The sequence below is a fragment of the Pyrgilauda ruficollis genome, unplaced genomic scaffold, assembly GCF_017590135.1.
Source record: "Pyrgilauda ruficollis isolate IOZ18807 unplaced genomic scaffold, ASM1759013v1 scaffold76, whole genome shotgun sequence".
Taxonomy (NCBI): domain Eukaryota; kingdom Metazoa; phylum Chordata; class Aves; order Passeriformes; family Passeridae; genus Pyrgilauda; species Pyrgilauda ruficollis.
In genome coordinates, this window is record NW_024529488.1 from 2,184,490 (window position 1) to 2,207,221 (window position 22,732).

Consider the following 22,732-nt stretch of genomic DNA (forward strand, 5'->3'; position numbering starts at 1 on the left):
CTTTCTATATACAGGCAAATTTTAATTCAAAACCCACGGAGAGTATTTTCTTAGAACATGCTTACAATATCGCTAGACAAAAGTCATACCCCAGAGACAGAGGCATGTTCCTGGATTGGGAAGTCATCTGCAGGTCCTGAAGAGCACACAAGGTCCATCGAATTATCATCAGGTTATTATCATCAGACAACTATGGCAAAAAGGCATGACAAAAGATATTTCTTGACTGTGTGGCCAACATAATCTTCAGGGAAAAGCCTTACAGATTTTTGATGTTGATCTGGAAAGTCCATCCAAACAGCAGCAAGGTTTTTGTTGATGTGCAGAATCCAATATGCAAAAGTCAGAGCAAGAAGTACCAAAGGACTGTTCATTATTCCCTTTCACAGTAAGAGGTCAGGATTGCAGGTCAGCCCCTTTCTGCTGAACACTTGTGAATCTTTTGCACTGGGTCATCATCAGTGCATTTCCACTCCCTCGCCAGTGGGATTTCTGCATGTCAGGAAGGACAGGGATGACTTTGACGATTACAGCTGGAGCCTGACTGCAGTCAGGATCACTTGCAAATCATGCCTTCCTGCATGTCCCACTGCATGCTGCTGGTACACATCTCCTGAACAGAGTAACCCTCCATGGGGCTTAGTCCAATTAAGCATCCATCAACCAAGATGTGCTCCAGCGTTGTGGAAGCCAGCACATGCAGGCTGTGCTGCCATGAGCTCTGATGGATTTCTTTGAGTCTTATAGTACTCTATACTCTTCTAAAAGCCATGGCTCCATGGACATAGGAGTACATAAGGATTCCAGCTTTTAACTTGTAGTAGGGAAAACATAACATTTGAACCCAAAAATCTGGAGGAAAATTAATTTAAACTTCAGATCCTGTTTTGACCACCTAGTGGCATTCCATGATAGAGTGACTCCATTGACTCCACGAGTGGACAAGGGAAGGGCTATAGATAACATTTATCAGGACTTCTATAAAACCATTGACATGGTTCCCCACAACATCCTTCTCTTTAAATTGGAGAGAGATGGATTTAATGGGTGGACTGCTAGACACTTAAGAAAGTGGTTAGACTGTCATATCCAGAGAGCATTAGCCAAGACCTCAGAGTCTGAATGGACATCAGTGACAGGTAGTGTCCCTCAGGGGTGTGTACTGGAACTAGTGTTATTTTACACCTTCATTAATGACAAGACAAAGGGGTCAAGTACACCCTCATCAAGTTTGCAGGTGACACTAAGATCAGTGGTGCAACTGACATTCCTGAAGGACAGGATGTGATCCAGAGGGATCTGCTCAAGCTCAAGAAGGGGCCCATAGGAATCTCATGAGGATCAACAAGTTCAAGGGTCAGGACAGCCCCCAGTACCAGCACAGGCTGGGGATGAGCAGATGGAGAGCAGCCCTGTGAGAAGGACTTGGGGTGCCGGTGGCTGAGAGGCTGGACATGACCCAGCCATGGGCACTGCCAGCCCAGAAAGCCAAACGTGTCCTGGGCTGCATCCAAAGCAGCGTGGGCAGCAGGGGAGGGAGGGGATTCTGCCCCTCTGCTCTGCTCTGCTGAGAGCCCACCTGGAACCCTGCACCCAGCTCTGGGGGCCCAGCACAGGAAGGACATGGACCTGCTGGAGTGAGTCCAGAGGAGGGACATCAAGGTGATCAGAGGGATGGAGCCTATGTGGAATGACTGAGAGAATCTAGTTTATTTGTCTAGAAAAGACTTTGCAGTAACCTAATTGAGCCTTCCAGTACCTAAAGAGCCTACATGAGAGCTCAAGAAAGACTTTTTACAAGGACATCTAGTGACAGGACAAAGGATAATGGCTTCAAACTGAGAGAAATATTTAGATTAGTTTTAAGTAAGAAATCCTTTGCTATGATGGTGGTGAGGCAACAGGTTACCCAGAGAAGTTATGAGTGCCTCATCCCTAGAAGTGTTCAAGACCAGATTGGATGAAGCTCTGAGCAACTTGGTTTAGTGGAAGGTGTTCTTGACAATGACAGGGGGATTAGAACTAGATGATCTTTAAAGACCCAACCTAAACCATTCTATGATTCTGTGATTATTTATTAAAAATTCACAGTTACAAGATAATACCTTGCCTTTCAATTTGCTACTGCTTCACAGAAGGAAATATGGGGCATAATGTCACAATCAGATATGGCTTTGCATGCATTACATTACAAAGTGAAGACACCCATTTAATTTAACTGCAAGCAATTACATGTAAGTGCTCACTCTTCTGGGAAGCTGCATTTTTGTGGAGTTCACCCTAGATGCCTTTGCTTTATTTGTGAAGCCTGCTTATACAAGAATGGACTACCCCAAACACACAAACACAGCTTGACATGACCATCTTCAGGGCATCTGATGTGTTCCTGGCATTCAGAGACATAAGGCACTGCCAAAGAACAAGGAAACAAAAGAATCAACATGTTACATATCCTCAATAGATAAGGTCTTGGGATTTCAGCCATTCCTGAAAATCCATTTAATGAGAATGGATGAGTGATCTGCTATTCTGACTACTCAAAAGCTTGAAAATAACCAAGAAGTCATTGATTTCCAAAAGTTAAAATAAAGCTGCTCCTAAGCTCCGCCTCTTTGTGCAATCCTGAAAAAAAACTTGGATGAAAGAAAATATGCATCAACTTTAATAGTAAAGGACTCACAAAGATCACTTCCAATCACCAATGGGGGGAAATGCAAACTTGCTTTGCAGTGTACAGAATTTAGTCAGCTAGCTGCTTACAGGAGCACTTTCTGGTTTTAGGGTGATTAACCAAATCTCTTTGTTATTTCTGTTACAAAAGAAATTATTTTCTGCATTAAAAAAAAAATCTTATGGTAGATGGAGAGAAGCAAGGGTCTTGATCCTTTTTGGGTTTATTTTTTATTTCACTCATGGTAAGAAGATCTCACTTCTCAGAGACAGATGAATCTTTGGAACCTTGTCTCTTCCTTGCCTGATACCACTGCATAAACAGGCAACAGGTGAACTGAAAGCTGTATATATATACATACATATTTCAGGTGAACTGAAAACTGTATAAGAAGGCAAGTCTCCCATCTGAAGGCTGTCGGCTGTCATAACCTCCTCCAACAACCTGGCTGTCACAATGGAATGAAGCAGAAAGACCATCTTTCCTGCACATAAGTTGAAGAGGCACCTATGCTGGTGTAAAACCTGTGTTGTAAACAAAATCCTGGACTCTGGAACAGCATCTGTTGTTTTAACAGAGGGCTGACTACACCACTGCTCCTGCTGCTCCTCACGCAGTCTCAAGCTGTATTCCTCAGAGGAAGACCAGCTGAAAGCTGGGAGCAGACTCCAGTGTGCTACTGTGCCTATTAAGAGTCAATCAAATTTAACTGCAAATAAAACCAGTGGGAAACAGAAAAATGTAGGTGCAGCTATTTGTTCCCCACAACCTTTCCTAAACAGGTCTAAAAATGTCTGTAAGGCGAGCCCTGTCCCATCTTTCTGAAACCAGTCACTAAATGTGCTTGTCAAAAAAGTACTTGCATTCTGTTCTGTAAATAAATGCCAGTTAGCAAATGCAAAAACATAGAGTGAAACAATGTAAATATCAAATAATACAAAGTCTTTAAGAAATGTTTCTAAACACAGGGAGAATGGCAGTATGTCAGGCACATTGTACTTGCACAGAAGACTTCTAACAAACAGTGTTAGTTCATGTATGAGTGTAAGACAGAATATATAAATTGGGCAAGAAATATAGCCCTGTGCAGCTAGAGGTTCGTAGAGAACTCTCAAAATTCACACAGCAAACAACAAGAGCTCTGAGCCAGTGTCCTGTCACCGTACACGAGCATACTCCAGTGTTCCTGTGTGCCCTAGCCAGCTTTCAGCAGCAGAAGGCACACACTGTGAACATGTGCCATCACTTCCTGCACCACTCCCAGACCCAGCAGCAAAAGATTCACCAGCACACGCCTTAAAGACTGCCCAGCACAAAGCATACCCAGACCTGCAGAGAGGGGCTGTGCCCCTCTGCTCAGCACATCTGGAATTTCAAAGAAAAGCTTTGGGTTCCCCAAGAAATGATAAACTATTTATTGATAAACTGAGGAGTTCAAACACAGGATCACACAGATGTCCCAGGGATGGGAGTGCAGGACATTATTGGAAGAAGTGGACGAAACTGATGTTCAGCCTGAGGAAAAGACTACAGTGGGCTACAATTTTTAGTCAGCCGCTGCTTACTTGAGCAAGGGGCACCTCTTCTCTGAGGCGCATGAGGAGATGGTGAGACAACAGGCATGAGCTGCAACAGGGGAAATTCTAGCTGGATATAAGCAAAAAATTCTTTGCATCATTGATGCAGACAAGGCCCAAATAAGAGGTGATGGGACCTCTGTCCTGGGAGATACTCTAGAGTTGACAAGGCAACCTGACCTCACTTTAGTGAGTCATGCTTTGATCAGGGGGTGGGACAGGGGACCTCATTATGATCCTCTTCTAATCTAAATTGTTCCACTCTTTTTACAACCCTCAGGTGTGGATTTTACAGTTGTTTGATTTGGGGACAAAGCATTTCTGAGCTTCATAGCCTTTGGAGTAATTGAAAGAGGGCCTATTTTGCATGTCTGTGAACTCAGCAGGGGTCTGAGCATCCTCTAACCCAGCCACTACCACTGTCTGCTGTGAGGCTTTTAGAGCCAGAACTTAATGAAATTTTGGACATAAGGTACAAGTTTAAAAGACCCCAGCCCACTTTTTCCACTGACACCACTAAAGAAACTAAGTTGTTTGCTGTCTGCTTTTCTTTTGCTAGCTCCAGTCCCTACTTTCTGTGGTGGCCCTTTGTATCTTGGTCTGCCATCACACCCAGAAGAGCCAGTCCTGATCTTCCCTGGCAGCAGGCTTGGCCAAGACAGGGATGCACTGCCTTCTACACCAGTGTCCCCTGTCCCAGATGTTCAGGAGTAGGGCAGTATGGAGGTGCACCACAGTGGAGTGGGGCAGTGCAATTCTCCCCTGGCCCCTCTACAGTCCCCTCACTGTAAGGGGACTGCTAATGAGATTCCCCAAGAAATGGGAGATACTGATAAACTGAGGAGCTTTGGATCCACTGGGCTGCCCAGGGAGTAACAGTGTCCTGGAGAGGAAAATTGCAGAGACCTTATCTCTGCTTTATCTCTTGGTCCACACCTCCACAAAGGCCTTACCCTTTCCCCTCCCTCAACCCCATCCACACATTTCAGTGCCCTGTTGCAGCTGGGGCAACTGCCTCAGAAGAAAAAGAAGCCACTCATCTTTTGGTTTGTTACATATGTTAACCCACTTAACAGCGCTGCTGAAAGGTGACTAAAAATGAAAGGTTGGAAGGGAAATATCTCTTCCACTCATTTGTAACTAATTTTTTTTCAACTAAAACATCAGGCCCATGCTAGTCTCATTCTTCCTTGTTTAACACGAAGCAAGAGTTGGAATAAGCTGGTAGGACACAGTGCAGAATGCTTGTGGGCAGAGCCACTGGCCAGAAAGATTAGGTTTCATAGGTGTGTTTCTTTGACATGAAATATTATTATTATACTGTAGACGGGTTGACAAGGCAAACACACACAATTGCTTCGTAAGCAGTCAGTATGGATGCTGAAAGCAGAGTCCCTTTGCCCATCCCTTCCACAGACAGCTACTGCCTTCCCGCAATACTCCCAGTACAGAGCCTGTCTAACATGTTATTTCATGTGAAGAGTCCAACCAAATGAACCATGAAACAATGAGACAGGCAAAAATGAAGCAAGTACAAACCATGCCCACAGCAGCAATCAGACAGGTTGGGAACTGTCTGCTTCTCCTTCGTGGATGCTGTGATGAAGGCCTGGCTGCACTAGTGTGGCAGAAGGGCTCTCATTAATGTTTTTCTCACCAGGAGCAAAGAGCAGAATATGAAAGAAATAAACATGTTCCTTTGCCCTTTTTCTTCCTTGCTGACCCAAATTCCCTTTTTCTTTAGTTTCCAGCTCCATTCTCTTTGCTGGACACAGCTAAAGAGGATCTGCGCCTTCCCAAGCAGCCCACCATGGACCAGTCCTGCACAGTGCCATTCCTTAAATCTAAAGGGTTTTGGGGGCTGCCAGCAGACTGGCCTGTTTTCATGATCAATAACTTTAGATTTCCTGCATATTCCCAAGAGCTGGGCTGCACAGCAGAAGAGCTGAAGCTGTCTGGGAGCTGGATCATTTGCATGGCAAGTCTTACGTCTACAGAAGGCACCACAGCTGTCCTCACCTGGGCAAGGGCATGAAGCCTCCAGACTTCTTTCTCTTTGGTGGCTAAAGCCCCTGTGATGCAAAGCAGATTGAGAGCTAGCAGGGATAGAGACTCTCAGCCAGCTCCAGGGTATAGCCCTGGAAGATGCACCCCAGCAGGCCATGCTGTTCCAGTGTTACCAACACACTGGTGCAGGTCTGTTCCCCACAGCCTGGCAGGAACATGTCCTAGCTGCTGTGTGATGCTGGCTTTGGGGTACCCCTCCTAACAACCTCTCACCTAAATATGTATAGACACTCACACCACATGTTCTGACAGTTGCTACTTAGGGGCAGGGTTCAGTCGCTGGAAGGAAGGGCAGCGCCCAAGGGCTAGGATTTCTGGTGGGACACCTGTGTGATTGGGACCTTATGTGTGATAGAAATGGGTCTGACTTTGAAGGGATATAGGTGAGGATTGTTCCAGGAGTTTCCCAAAGATGCTCCCAGGCCTAGGTATTGCTTGGGAGTGTCTGAGCCAAAGCAGTGGCAAGCACAGGGAGGGACACCACACAGAAGCAATGGTGGTGGTATAGTCAGGCCAGAACCCAGGTCCTGCCACACTGTAAAACACTCATACTCTGCAAAGTGGGGCTGATTGTCCCTTCCTCCACGCCAGCAATCTCCACAGACTGAAAAGAGGTGGCTACTACCACACATGCTCAGAGAGATACTCACACAGTTGCAGAGGTCGCATGAATAGTATCTCTCCCTGCACCAGTCAGCTTTCCTACAGCCCTGAGAGTCTGGGTGCCACCTACCCCCGTGTTTCACCTCATGGCATGTGTTTAAATTGCTGCCAGGAGAAGCAGCTTTGTCCTGCCAGGACTTTGAGAGAGAGAGCCTCCAATGGCTACTTGATCAAGAAAACAACTTGATTCCCCCAGTAGACATGCATTTGCTGCAAGGAATAACAAGAGAGCACAAAACCTCTGTCCATCCTTTGTGTTTGTTAAAACACTTCCTTTGATATGCAGCCACTGGAAGAAGCTCTCATATGTAGAGGATCCCCTGCAGGACTGGGGGAAAATTAAAGGAAAGCACAGAGCTTGTATTTAGGTGAAGTTTTGTGTCATGAAGCAAAACTGGGGGATGGGAAAGGACAGGCACTGGGGATTTAAGGCCAAAGCAGCATACCTGCAAGTCTTCCCTTATCAAAGGTGATGCATATCTCCTTTCACTGCAGACATGCCCTATTGTTGTATGTGTACCTAAAGTGTCACCATAATGGCTGTACCTTGAATTGTGGGGGTAGCTTCTGGGCAAAGACACAAGAGAAAATGGTTTGAGAAAATGGTTTACATAAAAATTTGCCCTTTGCTGCTTTCTGGGCTATTCTTAAAGCAGTTTTTCCTTGCCAGCAGTATTTTATGACTTTGAAGGAGAAATTATTCTAACAGGAAGAGAGGATAATTCTGTAAAAAGCACGGGACATCTTACTAGCATAACATTCCTAGTAGAAAATAACAGACTACTGCTTCATCTGTTCTCCTGCCCCCGTGAGTGCCCATGGCTTACTTTAGGACAGACATGTCGACACAAAGAGCAGTTCTTGCCTTGAGTGCCACAAGCCTCACACAATAAGCTTCTGAATTCTGGGCTGTGCCAGCAAAAATGGGGGCTGACTCCTAGGCCAAGTCCAAAACTGTGTATTTACAAATATTTAAGAAATGCTGAAAGCAGACAGAAAATCCTGCCAGCCTTCACCCATCTAAAAGCTGAATGCTTTTCAGCCTGAGCTGAATTTTAACACTCTTTTCTCCAAGCACTGTGTCCCCCCTCAGTGATTTCCTTTGCAGAAGGCAACTTAGAAAACAAAATAGCTCCATTTCTTTCAGGGATGTCTGAGAAGCCATTTTCTAACAGTAAAACTGACAGATTCAGCTGCTTTAATAACTGTGGTATTACCTTGACCTGAATTGCTTTCAGAGCTTGAGGATTCTGCTGTCACCCTCACACATGAAACTGCTTGCAGGGGGAATGACTCCAGTGTTTGTTACCTGCTGTGGGGCCTCCAGGGTCCATTGCAAGCTGCTGCAAGAACTCTCTTCTCCTGCCAGATGTCCCTGTAGCAGCCTTCACTTCATGGGTCACATCACCTCTAAGGAGGCTCTTCTACTCCCCAGTCTTCCTAGTCCTACTGTAGAGTAGCTCTCCTGCCTTAGAGGCTACCACTGAACTGCCCTGAATCATCTCCCTTCCAGTGAGTTTTCAGAAGCTACCTTCAGCAGTACCCCTTGACCATTGTAGGCAGGAAAGAAAAGAGGGAATTTAAACAAAAGGTGCAGTTTTTCATCAAAAGTGCTCTCATAATACAATTTCTCCTCCTTGGGACAGGGGGAGGGATTGTCTCTGTTTCCAAGTGCATCTCAGCAGGCAGAAAATCAGGCAACATGTAAATGGTCACAACACCCCTGGGACCTTCACTGAAGATGCCTAAAGGACTGTGGCCTGGACAAAGGATAAGCTGACAGTGGGGCTGGTAAAGTCTTTTCCAGGTCATCATGTTTGTCTACATCACTGAGAAGCCCTCAGACAACCAGAGAAAACATCACATAAACTATCAGCAAACATCCAGTTCTCTCCTCCTTGCAAACCATATCCAAACACACTTTTAAATCTCCTCTTTCACATGCCTCTCACAATGCCAATGGAGTAATATTTAACCTTTATCTTCCTGGCTCAGAAACAAGATGGAAGAACTCGAAAAGGACAGAAATATATTGGGAGGATAATGAGAAGCAAGAAATAGCCAACTATATCAAGACATGCTGGTCTAGAAAAGAGATGACTAGCATGAAAGCAGATCCCCTCAGCACTGAGAGGCAAGGAGAAGGTCAACAGGCAGTAAGTACTCATGTGTCGCTCAGTACAAGAATAAAGAGGCAACAAATGAAACCAGCAGACAGCAGCTTCACATTCAGTCAGAGGATTAATTTCTTCTTACCACACACAATCCAGCTGTGTGACCCATTATTGCTCAGTTATTGTAGACCCAGTGGTCTTGCCTGGATCTAAAACCCACAAGATAAATTCACAGAAAGAGATGGACAAAGTAACAGGAAAAGACAAAATCCACCAAAGCAAATATTGCTGTGATAAGGAAGATCCAGAAAACAGTAAGGAAGAGCATGAGACCCTCTCCTGGGGCAGCCAGCCACAGTGAACTATTCACTGAGAATTACACTCAGCTGGACTGTGTATCTAGCTAGTCTGCTAGCTTCATTTGTTTCCTCTTTATTCTTGTTGGCCCACTTTATCCCTGTGCATTATTAATTACTGCTATCACTGAAAACTGGCAATGGTAACTTCCAACCAGCACACTGCCTTGTGCCTTCTACAGAAAATGTGCCCTGTCTTCACATTACCTGCTGACAGCTCCTGACTGGAGGCTAACTTACTCTTGACTGTGTTAAAGAGGTGTTCTCAGCTCAGTCCATTGTGCAAAACATATTCTGCTTAGCATGGAAAGGAGACATCTGAGGAGGGGCCTAGTTACAGCCTCCCATTGCCAGTAGGGCATTACAGGGAATCCAGACTCTCTTCAGAGGTGACCAGTCTCAGCATAGAAGGCCCTGCAGAAGGGGCACAAATTCCAAAAGGGCTTGGATGTGAGGAGAAAACTTTCCTTGAGAGCAGTACAGCCCTGGGACAAGCTGCAGAAAGGTGTCCCAGTCTGTGTCCTTGAAAGTAACAAGCACTGAAGCAGATGAGGGCCTGAGCTCCCTGACCTAGTGTAAGCCCTGTAGTGAGCCCTGCTGGGCACTTAGGCTTGTATTGAATGCCTCCAGAAAATGTCTCCTGACACAACTCTCTGTCAGATTTTGGGAACCATATTCCATCCAGCATGACCAGCCTTGCAAGAGAGAATTGATCATCCGTGCTTAATCATAAACATAAGTGCTATTGACAGGGGAACAACATCCTCCATGTGTGATCGTGACAGCAACTCACAGAATTCATGGGTGGTTCATCACCTCCGTGACTCCCACAGCACCTCTGCAATGCTGCCTGCCCTGCGGTACGGGAAAGGATCTGCACAAGGGAGGAGCTGTACCTGGCACATATGCTGAAGCAACTTCAGACACTTTTCTGACTGTCTCATTGAAGAATTGTGTGTAGTAGTGATTCCTACAAATGTCACAGATGTTGCCTTGTCCATGGTAAGGGCAGGAAGCCCTCAAAAATCATCCTTGGGATACTGCATGTAGCAGCCTTCATGTGGTGGCCTCTGGGGAATAAAGTTTTAAAGAAAACAGAAGCAATCTCTCTTGTGTCTAATTAAACAAAAGCATCACTACCAGTTCTCCTCAAGCTCAGTGACACATTATGCCAGGTACAGGTACACCAGACTGTGGTGTACAGCACCATTTCCACTGCCCTGAGGAACTGTGGCCCAGACAACAGGCAATTTGCCTGCTGTCCCTACATGGAATCAGGTGGAAAAGTGGCTCAGTTTACCCCTAAGGGAGAACTGAGCCAACTCCTGTGATTCAGCCCTTCCTAAGACACAAATTCAAATTATTTGTAGCAGTCTCCCATGGACTCTATGTAACAATCCCATGGACAGTTTAAAAGACCAGCTTTGATGAGAAGCCTGGATTTTTGCATGGCTGCAAGAAGTGAGCAAATTAATCACTTTAGAGAGGCACTTGTTGGAGCTAACAAAAGAGGTATGGTATGCACATGAGACTCAGATCTGCAGCTTAGCTGAATCCCTTACCAAATCTCCTCTACCTTCTCAGTAATAACAAAAATATTACTTTTCCATCTCTCTTTCTCCCCCTTCTGTCTGTAATTTGCTCTTCTTGGTGGAAGGGAAAGGAAGTGTAAATTATTGCAACACTGACAAGTCCTGAACAGCATCTTCTGTCACTACCAGTAAACCTTAGGAAGTAGAACAGACCTCTGACAGGGCTTTGAGGAATGTGGAGATGCCATCCACATGCTTCTTTACCAACTGAAAACTGTAAGCATAAAAGCAATTCAAAGCATGCCTGTCTTTTTCTGTCTTTCTTATTTCCCCAGTTTCTGGAACATCTCAGGTATTTCCTAAACAAATTCACAATTCTTTAGCAATTAATGTATTGAGATGGGCCAGATGTAACTACTCAAGCAGGCACACTAAGGTAAATTTGCTGTGTCCTTTTGCAATAAAGAAGCTCAAATCACTTGCTCTTCCTGTGCAGCTGGAGGGCCCAGAAGTAATTCAAACTGATCTAGCAATGTGTAGACTGCAGCCTCACAATGGTGGTCAAATGTTATCTTGTGAAAGATTCTTTACATGGTTGTGGCTGGAGACAAAATGCCTCAAGCAGAAATCTGACACAGGGTTTTTTCATCCTCAATCAGACTCTCAGTTGGGAGTAATAACATAATAATCACTAACACTTTTTTATATGGCTCCCGTATTTCTACCAGATGATGTCTCAACGCGTTCTTGTTGTGCAGCAGTTCAGCAGTGAACACTACATACACACCCTGGGTTTACTGAACACATACAGGAAGATTTTAGAACATACAGGACTGTCTGAGCAAAAGCAGCTGACCCACAGCAATCATGAACCAAGTTTTTGCAGCTTCTAGATCATTTTGGATTCACTGGTTGTACAAGAAAAAATAGGTCTGCACACATCATGGTTGCCTTTCAGGCATATTGACCGTGCCTTCAGAGATTATTGCTGCATTACACAGCATTACTCTTCCAACAGTCTACCAGACACTCACAAATCCTGGTTTAAAAAAAAAAAAAAAAGCCCAAATTCTGGTGTTTGGCCTGTGCAAAAATTCTGTATGGGAGAAGGAGACTTGATCAGGGATCCTGGCTCTACACTCTCCATATACTGAGGTCTCCAAAAAGGCTATACTTTAACTCACATTAAACTCATCCTGGGTGGTTGTCTGTCTCCTCATAAGCTGGACTACATACTGCTAATCAACTGAGCTGCTGTATCAAGAGAGATAAAATATGCATGACAATCCACCATGGGGCCACTTTCTATAGAAGATGATAGAAAGTTGTGGTGTCTCCCCCACTAGGGATACTCAAGAACTGTGTGGATGCAATCCTGTGCTATGTATTCTGGGATGACCCTGCCTGAGCAGAAATGTTGAACCAGTCAAGGTTGCTCCCTTGCAACCTGACCCATTCTGTGGTTCTGTGATTTTAATGTAAGGATTTCAACTGCTCTAGGGACCTGTGAGCCAGCAGTAGGACTCCCAGTTGAGGCTCTGTTTAACTGATTGGTCCCTTGCTTCTGACAGGTACCTAGAGATTTTTGCTAGAACTGTACCCCTAATTTTTATGCGGTCTTGCACCATCTTGCAGGCAGCTGTCTTCACTGGTGGTGTCAGACACTCCCAACACAGAGGTCACTGAAGAGATATCACTGGCAGCTGGAGAACACCAAATTATGCGCCCATGACTTCTGCAAATCTTCTGTGCTGCCAAAGTTACATAAGGATACACCTTACAAAGTTTTTTTTATAGAAAGATTACACTGTTTGCCCTGTGGCACGCACAGAAAGGATGCATTTTGCTCATCTGTTTGCCTACCTTTTTAAATTTTAGTAGGAAGGTCTGGAAAACATGCTTCAACAAACAAGATCCAAAATAGACATAAAGTACTGATCTGGATGAATGAATGGACATTTTGGAGTAGCATCAGGTCAGCAGAGCCATCTCTAATGTGGCAGAGTGACTCTGTGCTGACTATCCCTAGCCCAGCCAGGGCCATAGGTACAGTATATGTCCCAGCCCAGGTAACCTGAGGCTGCTGGAAGCCCCCTGGTAAGGATGGGACAGAGCCTGCACTGCATTGCCACGCTGGGTGGCAGTTCTAAAGCACAGAGAAGCCATGGACTTCTGACTCCAGAGTGACATAGCTATGGTTTGGGTTAATTCAGCAATGCAGCAGCTTTCACCTCAGTTGCTGTTCTCTCAGGGCTGCCTCCTTTCAGTTTGATAGAAATAGAGGAAAGGACCAGCCAGAAGCTGGCTGTCTCATTCAAAACTGCACAGTGTGACTTACAGTGGGAGTAAGCCTCATCAGTTTCAACTTCTATAGAGGTAAAAATCTCTTCTTTTAGTCTTGATCTTTTGTCAGCAGCATGAACACACAGAAAACTCAACGTTGCTGCCATTATTTGAATCTATTGTTCTTTGAATGGCAGGTTCAGAGGAACAGGTTTAAAAAAAAAAAAAAAGTAACAAAGAAAGAAAGAAAGGGGGGAAAAAAAGAGAGAAAGGAAACAACCCAAAGGTCTGTCAATTGTGCAAAATGCATTCCTGCACTGCAAGGTGGGTGGTCTGCTTGGAAGTTGTTATAGTTTCAGCACAAACTGCCACAAAAGATTAGTGATGTGTGCGTAAATACAGCAGTCTGATGGCCGCATTTGAAACGCAGTGCTTACCTGTGTATTGAATGATGTTTAACACAAGTACTCCACTAACTGGCCGTCAAGTGGGAAGCGCCACTTCATCGGAAGTGGCACTCTAGCATCGCATCCACTCTCTGTCAGGAATTTAAGTGGCATTTTAAAACTGAGATGAATACGCTCTCATTTCCCACACACAGAAACAGATGCATAAAGCTCACAAAAAATGATACATTCTAGGAGTGGAAAACGAGGTGCCTTTCAAGACGGAGCAGCAAGTTAATTGTCCACCTTTAATGATTAAATTACTAACAAGATGTAAAGCCAAATCAAGCACTTTTTCAGTAGGTCGTTTAGTGCATAAATCTGGCTGAAGTACTTGCAGTACCAAACACGAAAATTTCTTTTCTTTTTTTAAAACAACCGAACATCACGAAAATGTCTTTTAATTTTTAAATTTACTTTTGTATCAAACACAAAACGTTTTACTATGTACTTTGTAGGTGTGATATTTGTAACTAAACTAAACAAAAATTCTTGCTATTCTTACAGCTGTGTTAATGCAAAAAACACATATGAAAGGGAAGCTTAGGATCCTTCTGGTTTAGCTTCAAGTTAGAGGAAAGTGTATTTTGGTGGAGATACATGACCAAGCATTATGGCTGGTTTCAACTAACTCAGATTCCACTTATGACTAATTCACTTGATTTTTTGTAAGTGTTAAAATTATTTGTCCCGTTGGCTCTGAGATTTGAAGTCCAACAGCATTCACGGAACAGTAATTAAGAGCACCCTCTTGTGGTCATTATTACGGATCTTAATTAAACCTTTTATGGTAAGCTGTTAATGTATCGGCTCTCTCATGCCAATACGGTACCCAGAAAGTTTATTAAAACACGCACATGAATGTACTGTACATGATTTTTTCTATATCCACCCAAGAGACGCAACTGCAAGGTTTTATCTTGCTTATTCACCAGAAGTTATATGCTTTTTAATAAAAATATTTTAACATTTCATGCAGCTTAGAGCACAGTAATTCCTTCATTTGCGATTTTCAAAATTGGCAAGGAAACCCTCAGAAAAGATACAAAAAATGATAGAGCAGTAAGTTTGGTCTCCATTTCAGAGAACTTAGCAAAAACTATAACAGAGGATGGAATTAACGTACAGCTGCATGAGGACAATCTGTTGAGAAGGAAGCAATGTGGCTACTGTAAAAGTGAGTCATGATTAATTGATCTTTACAGAACTGCTGCAGTTCTCTGGAGCAATCATGTAGACTTTACATTTAATCATAACTTTTCTCAAGATGCCTAAGTATGGAATTTAATCTTATACAGAAATTAATGTCTGATAGTCATTAAACATAAAACACAGTCAGAACAGAAGTACTAGGTGGGAATATTTGAGCATATTATGGCAGCTCCTGTGAAGTTATCTTTGGTCAGATTATATGAGAGCTATGACATAAGAAACTGTCAAAGGTAAGGGACAGATGGAAATAGTTTTTACAGACACAGATTAGGAAGAGTATCTTGAATCCCAAGTAGCCAGCAAGCATGCTTCATCTGCATGTAATTTCCAAGCACAGCCCCTAGACATGGACAGCACCTCAAGAATTTGCTGTACAATATCAGTATCGTACTGGTCTTCATTTAATCATTATGTTGCATGATTCAGTTAGTAACTAAAGTTCTTGCTACCTGCTACCATGACAGCATGCTATTTACTGAGTGAGTCCTCTGGGATTTGCCACATAAACGTATGAGTCAAGAGAACTGAGGCACCATATGAGGAAATTTGCAACCAGGATTCTGCCTCAGTTAAGACAATTTTATGTTGTAATAGGAGATTACTGCAGTGTGCAGTTCTGAGCAATCACTTTGGGGAAAGTAAGAAAGAGCAAGGAAGTAAGTTTCACAGTATGAAGTCATTAATGGAATGATGAAACAAACAAGGAAAGTATTCAAATTATCAGTGTATTAGAGAAGAAACAGAGGTTGTGCTACGCAGCACTAAAATGTTCAATTTTCTTCCAAGAAGACCATTTCTATGGACACCAGGAGGCATGAACTCAGAAAATAAAGGCATTGAGATTGCGCATCCCAATACTTTTGAATGTACCATGAGAAATTGCATTGCTCAGAGGAGAGACAGGGTGGCTAGCACAGACAAACAGTCCAAGACCATGTTTCATGAAACATCACCAAGATGTTTCGGGTGATTTGTACAGGTACTTTCAGATTTTGGTAGACACCAAGGTAAAAGTTAATGAATCTGTGAAATGTTGCTGAGACTTCATCAACTCTGCTTTTCTTGCTTTCTCAGAAAAGTGAAGGAACAAAAGAAAAGTTGAAACTAATAAAAATATCTCAAACATGAACTAGGAAAATGCGCAACACTCAGAAGAAAAAATGCACCCCCAAAACCAGTAAAACAAGAAGTTAAAAAATGGGACTTGAGGAAGATCCAAACCTTGACAGATGAAAATCCAAGCTGGTTGAGTTTAACCAAGCTGACATACCACAGAGAGACCTGGAGTACCTGCAGACTCATGAACAAGTAACAAATTCCTCCTGGCACAGGACTGTTCCAGTGGTACGTCAGTTGCAGCAGCTGGCAGCTGAGTGTGTCAAGTCTTCAGTCAGGAAACAATCAGGTGCCACACAGGACACTTTCCTAGACAGGTGAGGATGCTTCCACTCAGTGAAGAATTTCATTGCCTCCAATTTCAAAGAGGATGCTGAAAACTGGAAACTGTCACCACTGCTGTAAAGAAAACTCTCACTGAGCAAAAATCAAGAAAGTGCAGTCTCTGGCAACAGAAGTGTCATGTCACTAGATCATTAATTGCATTCCAAAATAACTTAACTAGATTCCAGATCTAGTCAGGAAGAGAAGAACCTCTTTTTTTCCTCCCTCTCTTATTTTTTGTCACAAATGACTTCCCATGCTCTAGGCATATAATGGTCTTTCAAGGAAAATAAAAAAGAGGGTTACAGTAAATTACAAAGCTCAGTGTACCTATGCTACAAAGAGAACAAATTCTAGAAAAGTTTGATTTGCACAGCTTATTTGGATGAAGTGGAAGTAACACAGGAATGTAGTATATGCCAAACCTGTAAGAAAGGTCTGAGTGGCATAATGAATTTTTTTTATATTCTTTCACTCATAAACAGTTTCAATTTAATCAGAGGAACTAAAACCTTGGGAATCCATTCTTCCCTGTACCAAGAGAGAAATCAGTTAACATCACATGTTAAATTGCTATGGTCACTGCTCTTCTTTCTGGCAAGGCAAAGCCAAGTTTTCACACTGAAGAAGTAAAAAAAGCAATCAAAACTAAGACAACAAAATCAGCCTACTGAAGTAATCCAGGTAGTAAGACCCTGATGAGAAACTATTTTCTGATCATGTTGAGAAGATACATTCAGATTATGTTCAAGATTCAAATTCTGTGGATGGCACAGTCCCTAGAAGCACCTCCCACTAGTCCTGCACTCCTAGAAGGCTTAAGCTATGTGTTGGCTCCATATTTCTCTCACAGGTAGATTGGTGTGAACCTAGAATGCACAGTCACTAGATCAATTCCACATTATCCTTCTCCTCTCATGCTTCGATGAGCCGAAATGGTCACAGCTTCTGGTGGTGTCTGTCCTGAAAAGCAGGATTGGGGCCCGGAGGCACATATGGACAGCACCGTGACATGAACTTATCATGTGTTTGCAGCTAACATTGGGAAAACAAACTGGAGAGAGAGATCTGATCAAACCTGTGGACAATGGCACCAAAATGTTTTGCAGAGATTTGCAAGGACCAGAAGAGACACACTTGCTTAAACCTTGGTAACTGGGACATGATTTTCTTGCTACAGCAGAATTCGTCAGCTGCATTATGGTCTTCCATTCCAGGTACTCTGCACACAGGAACAAGTCAGGCTGACTTGGAGCAATAGTAAAAAAAAAATCTCTTTATATTATGGCTTGGGAAAAAAAAAAAAAAAAAAAAAAAAAAAAAAAAAAAAAAAAAAAAAGTGTAATAAACTGCACAATATAAGGTGGATATTTGAAGAATTTTAAATACTTACATTCCCTACCTCCTTAAATACGTCAGCAAGACCTGAATTTTGAACTTCTTTCCAGAACACTCAGCCTTTCACCATCAATACAACTAAAGCTCATGTCTTTGAGACTGTTATAGTACATAATGTGCCTATTTTCTGTCTCAGAAATGCCCAAGATGCTCTTAATAGAACAAAAAAGCGCTAAAGCTTCAGCAAAGTTTCTTAACTTTTCTAAGTTGCTACAGGAAAGGTTGTTGCATGGATTAAATAACTATCCATATAGAAATACTAGGAGGGAGAATAAATCTGTCAATACAGAGATCCCTTTTACATCATATGTGACTATTCCTTGCATGCTTGGGAAGAAGGCCCCAAAACCTGAATAGCTCAACTTTAGGACAGCTCAGACTGGTCCTCAAACCAATTTCTATAAAATCTCCTCTGCCAGCCACCGGTGGGGCAAGAAAAATATCCTAGTGTCTTAGTTTCAGAAAAAAATACGTGTTTTCCTACAGTATTTTTTGTCCTTTGTATTGAAGATATCAAATGAGCAAAGGCTGCCACACCACAGTTACAGAACTTGTTTGCTGTTTTGCTACGGTTTCCCACTCTTTAGGTGCACTGAAGAGAAAGATGGCTTTTTCTGGTGAAATACTGGAAGAGGATTTCTCTTTCTGGATTGCCAATCAATAGCAAAAGTGTCCAGTCAGCTTTGTAGCAATCTCTGAAACAGTAAACAACATTTTTTCATCATGTGGCCATCAACACTTTCCTGTTCACAGATATGAAATGAACATTTTCTATTGATATTAAAAGATATTAAAGTCCTATTCAGGAATAAAACAGAAAAGTCTTGTATAATGCCAGCAAATAAAAGATATTTACATTGTAATTTCAAATTCTGTCATCTCCTGTAATGACAAAATTATAACAAACTTGCATAAAAATCTCCTGTCAGAGAACAATGCCAATTTTTGTCTCTAAACATTGCACTTTGATTCTTGCCTACCTGTTTGTTTCAGATGTGTTGCTTAGGCATTCAACACGTTATATGTTTACTCCATTACCTATCTGTTCAACCAAGATTCCATACATCAATGGGAGTACAATAAATGGAGCGTGAAGACAGGCCACATTACTATGAAAATCCTCTCCTACAGGTAGTGAGCAAAGGAGAAAATCTCAGAGAGATGACAAATCTAATTTACTCTGCATGTCCCATTCTGTCCAACAGGATGATTCCCTGTGTATCCCTGATCTATGAGCTATGGCATAGGTGAATTCAGAAAGAAAACATACAAATCCATGCAGGCACACTATCTGGTTTTAACAAGTTCACTTTGCTTTTCACAGGTCACGCGCTTCTTTTTCATCAAGACGCCAACAATATTTCTTTATTTATTTATTAAAGGTAACATAAGAAATAGGTGTATCAAGCTAAAAAAGATGGAAACAAAATCACAAATGGCATGGTATTTTTTGCCCTACATTCCTAAGGATGCAAGTGAACTGTTCTCTCCCATTCAAAAAGCATTTGAAATCACTGGACAAAATCCAATACCTTAGTCATGCTCAGAGGCAGCAGCCCAACAGCCTGTGTGTATTGGCCAGCCAGCTTCTGGCTACTGAATTCGAATGTGGCTAAAATTGATGCTACCACATGAACCACCAAACAGAGGCTGAGGGATAGGTGGGAGAGGGGGGGAGAGGAGTAAAGAGATTTTTGTCCATAGCTGCTCCTTCAAAAGACAAACTCATTGAAAAAGTAAGACTTAGGTCTGTTTCTCATGGAACGTGTATTTTCTACTGAGGAAGGACAAAAGGATGGTTTGTTTGTAGGTATGCAACTGCAATGCAGCTGTATGCATATTGCTACTAAGATTTTTGAGGACAGAGAGAAAGAAGTTCATCATGAGGCAAAATAGAAATACATGCCCAGCAGCTGCTCCGTAAGTAACTCCTGGTGTAGACGAACAGTGAATTTGGTTGGAAAGACCCCCATTGCACAGGCTTATTGCTATCATGTGGCTCAGTGTGATCCTCATGAATACAGAGGAAGAGGTGTACTGCCTCGGATGAAGAACCCATTCAGTCCAACATCCTGTTTCCACCACAGGCCACAGGCAAACGTCAAAGGAAGAGGAAAAGCAAGGCAAATATATGATATCTTCTCTGCAACACTCCCACAGCTACCAACTGCTTTCAGCTCAGGGAATTTCCTGAGCGTGAGGGGGTGTTCATTCATTAACTCTCAACACAGTCCTCTTCCAAATACTAGGCCTATCTTCTCTGCACCCTAGAGAAACAGCCTGTACTCAGCATGCCATTCAGAAAGGCACCGAACGAAGAACCATCTCCTATTGCCTATTTAGACTTGGGCAAATCTGATGGTTTGTACTCAGAAAGTCAGCTGGCATCCACCCGTTACATAGGATGTGACGGGCCTCATGCATCCTCACTCTTTGGTGAGAACTCCAAACCTCAATTGTCTCTTTCAAGGGACACAAAGTCAGACAGCTGAGCATCCTTGTTATTCTTTTCTAGTTCCAGCATTTTCTTTCTAAGAAGCAGGAAACGCAACAGGGAACAGTACTCATTGAGCAAATTCACGACAGATTTCTGGACTGCCATAAATGTGTTCCTGGTTTTGTTCTCTGTCCCTTTCCTTGAAATGTGCCTTGCTTTTCCAAACATAAAGATGGCGTTCATGCAGGGCATACACACTTAAGTCTCACTACTGAGTGGCATCAACTGATTCAGGTATTCCTACCTTTTATGTAAAGTTATGACTAGTTATAACATCACCTTGCATTTATCTACTCTGTATTTAATCTACTTTTTTATTGCCTAATCACCCAAAATTCTTTACAGATGACCCTCACCCCCTGCTAACTTAAAAAGGTTTTGCACAGTCAGCAAACATTCTTGTCTTGCCGCTCACTGTTTCCTCCATGGGAGTGATGAATTGTGAAGCACGGCTCAGCTGCCTCCTTGCGCTCAACTCTTCACTGCTGATGGTCTCTGTGGCAATGAAATTATGCATATCTGTGCTTGACAATTAATGACAGCCTACCTTCTAATACATGGCTACCAACAGGCAAGGAATACTTGATACTACTTGGCATACAGAACCTGAAAAACTGTTTAAAACACAGATACCATAATAATTATTATCTCATGTCCACACACTAAGCCACATGTGTTTAATATTAAGCACAAATATTATTGCATGACCAGAGCAATGCACATGAAATAGTTTGTAGCTCCTTGCTAATATAAAACAATTAGTTTTATTACTTTCTCTTGGCCATGAAAATTAGGAGTATTGTATTTGATTCATTCTGGTCAGAAGCAGAGCTGGGGAGAATATTCTGCTTTGATTGCCCTGTCAGACTTCCCCTGAGAAAAAGAAAAAGCCAAACATCTCTAGTATATATTTCTAAAACATTATTAAGTTTTACTTAATAATTAACACTTGCACAGATAGCTGCGGCCCACAGGCTATTTTATTTGAACACTTTGCCTCTGAATTTGCTTTTGTTTATGTATTCTGATTTCCTTTTAATCCTAATTCCAGTTTGGTTGCATAACAATAATGTCCTTTTGCCCTTAAAATCCTTACACGGGGTCTCAAACTTGGCTTTGCTTTAAGGCAGTTTTGGTTTATGAATGATACAGAACTATTTGTTACCCCACAAGCACAACTCAGTTCACTCCTCCCTAAATGTCTGCTCCTACAAAACAAGGAAGAAGAGACACCAGAATAGCATAAGGAATCCAAACATACATGTGTTTGCTTTTCAAGCAAACATTTCCATTTCCAAGACATCTAGTAAACACTTTTCCTCTATCTTTTTTTATTTCACTTGCTTCTACTGTGTTTATTACTCTATTTGGAACTCCACTGTCAGTAAGTCAGTCCAAACAAGGGAGTAATGAGGTTGGAGATACGTATGCTCATACTGTATAATTGCATAAGCTGCTTCCTGTACGCTGGGGTTACGATTTGCATTTTCATCTATTAAATACCTTGTGTTCTAGATCCTTCTCTCTGACGGTGAAACGTATTTGGACATCTCCACTGTGGCACTTTTCCAACTTTATACAAAGACTGGAAAGCAATCTCGCTGAAAGCAGACGGTTTAGTATGACTTGGTTATTAATTTTTAAGGAAGAGGTTCTGTGATCTGCGACAAGAGAAGTATTTTAATTGATGGGAGGAGCTACCTACCACTCATGCAAGTATTAGAACCACTTAAAATGTCTTCATCTGCATTTCTGTACATATGTATATATATATATGTGTATATATATATATATATGGAGATATATATATAAATTTCCCAGAAGCAGGATGTTCTTTTCTCAGCGTTCATAGCACACTCTGCTGGCTGTTGTCGAAAGTTAATGCCAAGCGAGGACGACAAGCTAAAAAGAAATAAAATGTTTTAGGACACAGGAGAAACACAATCCATGCAGGTAATTACCGCGGGCATTTGAACGGAGAGGAACAAGGGACGTATTCTGGGAGCAGCAAGGAAGGGTTGGCAGGAAACTAGTTTAGTTTCACGGAAGAGAGCGAGCTTTTCTTTTCTTTTTTTTTTTAAGGAAGGCTTCTCCCTGTGCTGAGGTCATCCCGTTTCAGCATGGAGGCAGGGAGCACGCCTCTGTGCCAGTGCCTCCATTTCCGTTCCTTCAAGGACAGGGCAGGCACTGCCTGACGGGCGGGCGAGGATCACTGGCTGCTCGGCATTAAGTGGCTTTATATGAAAGTGGCTTAGAGCCACATTTGCATGACAAAGCCATTTGCGCGTCCCTCGTCAGTAAGGGAGGCTGCAGCCTCCATTTATCCTCCCTTGCACGGAACACGCGAAATCTTTAAGGGCAGGACGGGGATTTTGTTAGGAAAGCGCTCATCGCCCGTGCCGAGCGAGGCTGGGACCACGGCGGGCCGCGCACAGCAGGAGCAGGGAGCGGGGAGAGTGCTCCAGCAGTTTTCAGG